This window comes from Zootoca vivipara, chromosome 1, assembly GCF_965207765.1.
Source record: "Zootoca vivipara chromosome 1, rZooViv2.hap1.1, whole genome shotgun sequence".
NCBI lineage: Eukaryota > Metazoa > Chordata > Lepidosauria > Squamata > Lacertidae > Zootoca > Zootoca vivipara.
In genome coordinates, this window is record NC_142582.1 from 127,744,441 (window position 1) to 127,751,755 (window position 7,315).

The 7,315-nt window shown below is 51.4% G+C and overlaps 1 protein-coding gene across 2 annotated transcripts in view; it reads right to left on the reverse strand.

The window, feature by feature from the left end:
- Positions 1-5,929, reverse strand: part of DAAM1 (dishevelled associated activator of morphogenesis 1) — a 172,680-nt gene extending 166,751 nt beyond the window's left edge. For both annotated transcript variants that reach the window (XM_060271207.2, XM_035104035.3), the window contains exon 1: positions 5,502-5,929. The gene's annotated coding sequence lies outside the window, so the exon portion shown is untranslated. The remainder of the gene's footprint in view (positions 1-5,501) is intronic.
- Positions 5,930-7,315: the final 1,386 nt, after the last annotated feature.

The following is a 7,315-nucleotide window of genomic DNA, read 5'->3' on the forward strand; positions in this document are numbered from 1 at the left end:
CTATGGAATTTGTAGTTCTGCAAGGGGAATATAGGGGTCTCTCCTAAGAACCCTGCCCCCCCTTAACAGACCATATCTCCCAGATTCTTTGGGGGAGGCTATGACTTAAAAAGGAGAGACATCACCTTGCCAACAAAGGTCCGTATAGTTAAAGCTATGGTTTTCCCAGTAGTGATGTATGGAAGTGAGAGCTGGACCATAAAGATGGCTGATCGCTGAAGAACTGATGCTTTTGAATTATGGTGCTGGAGGAGACTCTTGAGCAGGCATCCCCAAACTGCGGCCCTCCACATGTTTTGGCCTACAACTCCCATGATCCCTAGCTAACAGGACCACTGGTCGGGGAAGATGGGAATTGTAGTCCAAAACATCTGGAGGGCTGAAGTTTGGGGGTGCCTGCTCTTGAGAGTCCCATGGACTGCAAGAAGATCAGACCTATCCATTCTGAAGGAAATCAGCCCTGAGCGCTCACTGGAAGGACAGATCCTGAAGCTGAGGCTCCAATACTTTGGCCACCTCATGAGAAGAGAAGAATCCTTGGAAAAGACCCTGATGTTGGGAAAGATTGAGGGCACTAGGAGAAGGGGACGACAGAGGACGAGATGGTTGGACAGTCTTCTCGAAGCCACGAACATGAGTCTGTTTGACCAAACTGCGGGAGGCAGTGGAAGACAGGAGTGCCTGGCGTGCTTTGGTCCACGGGGTCACGAAGAATCGGACACGACTAAACGACTAAACGACAACAATGACTTACACAGAGTGTCTGTACTATGAAAGTTAAGTCTGTCTTGGCCAGCTTTGTCTACTGTCACTGGCAGACGACATCCAAGGCCCCAGGCAGAGGTTTCTTCCTCCTCTGCCTTCTACACTTCCTCTGCTGCTGAACTATGACCACACCTTACACTGAGCATAAAAAGACGACTTTGCATTTGTATATATTTACACAGATCCTGCAGAGAAAATGAAATTACAGAGCAAGTTTTAGCGCAGGGGTGAAATTCAGATACAATGAAGAGCAAGATTCTTAGTGTACATCGCTGCAGAACAGAAACCCAGGACAATCCCAGAGGATGGTATGAAGGCACCTAAGCTAAACAGAGGGCCACATCTGGCCAGTGCCTGGGTGGGAGTGCACCCAAGAGCTACACATAACCAGTGTTTGAAATTAGCCAGGCGCCAGGCGCATTTTGCACCTGACTATCAGCCACTTGCGAACAAGTGAAGCCTGGGTGCCAGGATGGTGCCTGACACCTCCGCCATCGGGGGATCACTGGATCTGGACTGCTTTCTCACAGTAACACCCCATCCTGTAGAACTCTGTCAGTTATGTTTTATCTGCACCATCAGAATAAATTTCAGGAACCAAAATGCCTTTTTTTCCTGTGCCGCCTGAGCAGGAGCAGTGAAAAATGTTATAGCTAACTGTTGTCACTTGTCTTCGCTTGCCCCACTCCACTGCCCTGCTCACAGTTGTGAAGAATATTCTTACATTATGAATGGTCCGTGTCAACGTTAAGAAAAAGAGGTCAGAATAGGTCAATATATGTGTGGACTGTCCCTGGATCAAGTGACTTTTCTTCTTTAAGTTCTCAAAGATCTCAAACTAGCTCAAGGTAGTCACCTGAGCTAGCCAGATGTTTAACTGAGAATCAATCACAGTCAGTCCATCATTTGAATAATAATAATAATAATAATAATAATAATAATAATAATAATTTATTATTTATACCCCGCCCATCTGGCTGGGTTTCCCCAGCCACTCTGGGCAGCTTCCAACAGAAAAATAAAACACAATAATCTATTAAACATTAAAAGCCTCCCTGAACAGGGCTGCCTTCAGATGTCTTCTAAAAGTCTGGTAGTTGTTTTCCTCTTTAACATCTGTTGGGAGGGCGTTCCACAGGGCAGGCGCCACCACCGAGAAGGCCCTCTGCCTGGTTCCCTGCAACTTGGCTTCTTGCAACGAGGGAACCGCCAGAAGGCCCTCGGTGCTGGACCTCAGTGTCCAGGCAGAATGATGGAGGTGGAGACGCTCCTTCAGGTATACTGGACCGAGGCCATTCAGGGCTTTAAAGGTAAGCACCAACACTTTGAATTGTGCTCGGAAACGTACTGGGAGCCAATGTAGATCTTTCAAGACCGGTGTTATGTGGTCTTGGCGGCCGCTCCCAGTCACCAGTCTAGCTGCTGCATTCTGGATTAGTTGTAGTTTCCGAGTCACCTTCAAGGATAGCCCCACGTAGAGTGCATTGCAGTAGTCCAAGCGAGAGATAACTAGAGCATGCACCACTCTGGCGAGACAGTCTGCGGGCAGGTAGGGTCTCAGCCTGCATACCAGATGGAGCTGATAGACAGCTGCCCTGGGCACAGAATTGACCTGTGCCTCCATGGACAGCTGTGAGTCCAAAATGACTCCCAGGCTGCGCACCTGGTCCTTCAGGGGCACAGTTACCCCATTCAGAACCAGGGAATCCTCCACACCTGCCCGCCTCCTGTCCCCCACGAACAGTACTTCTGTCTTGTCAGGATTCAACCTCAAACTGTTAGCCACCATCCAAAATAAGACTTTGGAGCTGTCTTGCCCCAAAATGGCAACTAGACATTCTGCTTTGGCAACTGGTTTAAAGAGCCATTTGGCGCCTAGCTTATATACCTGAGTTTCTAACACACAGCCCTGGCTTCCATGACGGGAAGCAAAGCAAGCTATAACTCATGTAAGAAAACGTAACCAAGGAAGCTATTTCACAACGCCCTCTGTGCAAGAGTTTCTTCCGACAGTCTCGGCCTCCACCCAGGCTTTGCAATGCTCCCCATGTCGCAGGGCTTGTGCAAGAAGAACAAAGCTGAACCGTCTTCCTCCCCGCTGTGTCTTGCAACAAGTTCCATTGAGCAGCAACAGTGTCACCGTGGAGTGGAGTCGGCGAGGAGGAGGAGAGGGAAACACCCCGTGGGATTAAGAGTGTGCGATGCCTGCCTACGCATCTGCACGGAGACAGCTCTGGAAAATGAGTAGGTACTCAAGGCTGTTCCACAAATGCAACAGGGGAACCCACCCACACCCGTTGCTAATAAAGCCGGCAGCTTTCCTTGTTCACAGCGTGTCTTACAACACATGCCCAAACCACCCATATTCCCTGCTTTAACACAGGGACAGAGCAAGGAGAGGGACCCAAAATGGGCTTCTCGGTTGCACTGCCGCCATGAAATGAAATAAAGCTATGCAACGGCTACAGGCAGACACTCGATTTTTTCTTTTCACCATAAAATGCAACACAGCCGTCACAAGACTCAAGGCCGCAGACGCTCATCTGAATTTTGTATTTTGAGAGATTATTTTTTTGTGGGGGGGGGGAGACCACACCCTCCCAGTTACCAGGCAAAGGGGTGGAGAAGGATCCAGATCTGCTGGGGAAGGGGCTCTGTGCGATGATTCCAACTGCAAGGGTAACCATAGCAACCAGATTTCCAATGCCCCCTCCCCTCTCTTTCTCTCTCCTGTTGCAGACACTTTCTCCTTCAAAAATCCTCAACTCGGATGAGGTTTTGTTACTGCGGGGGGGGGGGGGGAGACACAGGATGCAGCGCACATAGGAGAAAACGGAACTGAAATTCAACAGATACATCTATATGCACACAGGCAATTCCTGCCTCACCTAGCCGGCCACTGGTTTTCTCACGGCGCGCCGCCCGAAGCAATTGTGCAACTGATTTATTTCCCCTGAATCTGGGGAGCAGGGAAAGACCACCCAGATCCCTCAGTGGGTATGTTAAAGGTCCACCTAGTTATAATAAGGCAAAGAACGGAAGCAAGCCTCATCTCCCTAAATCCTCTGAGGGGTGGGCATGGGGGGGGGGGAGTAGGGAAGGAAGATAGAGAGACCGGGTGGCAGGAACAGCCAACAGCAGTTTCTGCATCTTCCACGGGGGAGGGGAGAAAAAAAACCTGATTAGCCCGTCTTTCCCCCTGGAGAAAATAGGTTTAAATAGCTGGATATCTGGAACCCGGGCTACTCTTTATCAAAACGCAGGGAGGGCACAGATCGAGACATATCCAGCTCCTGCCCTGAAAATGTGAAGCAACAGTATTTTTTAAAAGGAGGAGTGCATCTGTGCATGCGTAAACATGGAAATCTCTAATTTTTTTCTGAATGGCATCCCTTGCAACTTTTGTCTCCTAGACATCCAATTCCTTCATCGTTAAGGATTCCGATTCCTTAGACACCGGGTATTAGCATTTCAATATTAGCGTAGTCATTAATATCAGCTGGCAGGCTCCCCATGGGGGCATCCAGCTGGTCAATATGAGGACAGGATGCTGGGCGACATGGGCCAATGGCCTGATCCAGTGGTGGTGGTGGTGGTGATATTATGTTCTTAAAGCGACTGTAAGAAACATCAGAGGGGGAGGGAGCAGCTGTCCACAACCAGGAGGCGTTCTTGCTCCTCCCCCCCAAAAAAACCTTCTGCAAGTGTGAAACTCAACTCTTTAGGAAAGGTAATTGAGAAGGAGAAAAAACGGGGGAAAGGTGTTGTGATCCCGAGGTGGCAACACGCGTGCAGACACACGCTCCCATACGTACTGCGGTATTGCCAAAACCAGTGGAGACATCCACGCCTCCTTCCCCCCTGGATGGAGAGAAGCCACCCCAAGAAATCCGCAGGAATAAAAATTCTCCTTCCCCAACCCCCCCCCCGCGCACCTTTGAACCCTAGGGGTGGGGTAGGGGTGCGGTGAGAGCACATTTTAACACACCCCTCCCAAAAAAGAGACAGAGAGAGAACTCGTGGAGGAGGTTTTCTACTCGACCTCTCCCTCTCTCCAACCGACACCCCACCCCATCCCGGCCGGTCCCATTGAAAGGAAAAGAAAGCCGCAGCCGAAAAGAAAGGGAGCAGCGAGCGAAGCCCTCCCTCCGCCCGCCCTCTCCGCATCTGCCCCTTTTGTTAGCCAAAAAAAAAAAACCACACACAGGCACAAAAACACGTACACACACACACAGGCTCGCTCCTCCCGGCGCAAACTGCAGCGGGGAAGCCGCACAAACCCAGGGCGCCCCCCCGGCCTCCCCCCCAGCTGTTCCCAGAGATGCAGAGCCTCCAGTGCCCGGAGAGATTCCCCCCCCCCCCAAGGAAAGCCTGGAAGTTTAAAGTTTGGCTGGTCTCGTTCCCAGCCCGTGCCACCCCCTTGGCAGGCTTGGGCGCTTCCCTTTCCCACCCCACCCGCCCCCTGTTCGCCAGACCGGACACCAACCGCATCCCCATGCCGCCGCCGCCGCCACCCCCCAAAACAATCCGTTTCCTTCGGGGTCCTTCTCCCCTGCGGAAAAGGGAGAAGGAAAGCGCTGCTCCGGAGCTCACCTTCCTTCCCCCCCCAGCGCTTCCCCCTCCCCGGAAGGTAGCGCCGCTTCCTCCGGCCCCGTGCGCAAAAACGCAGAGTCCGGCCCGGATCTCCAAGCGAGCGGCGCGTCCGATGAATGGCGAGAGGCGCAGGAGAGGCTTACCTGGCGCTCGCTCCATCCCGGAGGAGGCGAAGCCCACTCCGGTTTCTTCTGCTCCTTCTGTCCCCGGCTGCTTACAATAGGAGCCCGGGAACCAGGCTCGGTCTCGTTTCCTCCTCCTCCTCCTGCCGCCGCCACCAGCAACGGCAGCAGCGCCTGCCTCCCTTCGCCTTACCAGCCCGCAGGTGACATCATCCCCTTTTGGCCCGATAGGATACAATGCGAGTCTCCGGCGGTGCGTAAAGGGAGGCTCGCGCGGAGCAAGCCGCTCCTACCAAACGGCCCGCCCCCCCCCGCGCGCTCCCGCCTGCCTGTCGCCCCGCGCGCCGCCGGGAGATGGAGTCCGAGGCCGGGGTCCTTGGGCACGCGCGGCGCTCCGGGAAGGACTACGTTTCCCAGGAAGCACGGCGCGCTCTCCCTCCCTCCCTCCCTCCCTCCCTCTCCACCAAGCACCAGCTGCTGCTGGAGCTTGGCTGACTTTCCCCAAAAAATCAAGACGGGGAGTTTCGTTTCGGTCAGCAAAAGAGGCGATTTGAGTTGACACCAAACTGGGAGGGGTAATCAGTTTCGCGGAAGACAGGTTCAGGAACCCAGATGACCCGAACAGATCGGAGACCTGGGTCCGAGCTAAGAGAATGAATTTCAGACCACAACTGGAATACTGTGTCCAACAGAGCTTTTTTCTTTTCTAGAAAAAGAGGTGCCGGAACTTGTTGACCTTTTATCAGGGGGAGCACCCACTCAGAGTTGTTCAGCTTTTTTTTTAGCTGCAGGGGGAAAATATAAACTTTGGCCACTGACCTTCGCTCTGCTGCTCAAAGGGGATGGCACCGCACACACACACACCCAGCCACTCTGGGCGGCTTCCAGCAAAATATTAAAAAGTAATAAAATGTCAGACATTAAAAACTTCCCTGAACAGGGCGGCCTTCATATGATTTCTAAGTGTTGTGTAATTCTTTATATCCCTGACATTTGACAGGAGGGCATTCCACAGGGTGGGTGCCACTACCAAGAAGGCCCTCTGCCTGGTTCCCTGTAACTTTACTTCTCGCAGTGTGGGAACCGCCAGAAGACCCTTGGAGCTGGACCTCAGTGTTCGGGCTGGATGATGGGGGCGGAGATGCTCATTCAGGTATACAGGGCCAAAGTCATTTAGGGCTTTAAAGGTCAGCACCAACACTTTGAACTGTGTTTAGAAACATACTGGGAACAAGCAAAGGAAAAGGTACAGTAGGTGACATTATTAATATGCATAAATAGCTCAGTTGTTGCAACTTGAGACTCTTGGGGTTGTGGATTCGAGCCCCACGTTGGACAAAAGATTCTGAATCCTGCCACAGGAGGTTGGACTAGATGACCCTTGCGGATCCCTTCCAACTCTACAATTCCACGATTCTACAACTAAGGGTCGAACTGCCACTTCTTTATTTTGCAAAAATCCACAAAGTCCCTTTGCTGTAACTATCCAAACTGTCACAAAACTGGGAACCAGGTTTTGATTTCTATCAGGTAGGCTGAATGGATGTTTGGTGTGGTGTGTATATCAGAGAGAGAGAGAGAGAGAGAGAGAGAGAGAGAGAGAGAGAGAGAGAGAGAGAGAGAGAGAGAGAGAGAGAAACTGTTTTGGTATTCAAGCCTTTCATGTCTGCAAGTGAGTAGCCTAGGGAAACCCAGCCAGATGGGTGGGCTAGAAATATTATTATTATTATTATTATTATTATTATTATTATTATGATGCACTGGTCCAAAATTCATTTAAGTTGTATAGTTTTAGAAGACACATGGCAGTGGAGATTGTTTCTCTCTGTGTGAAA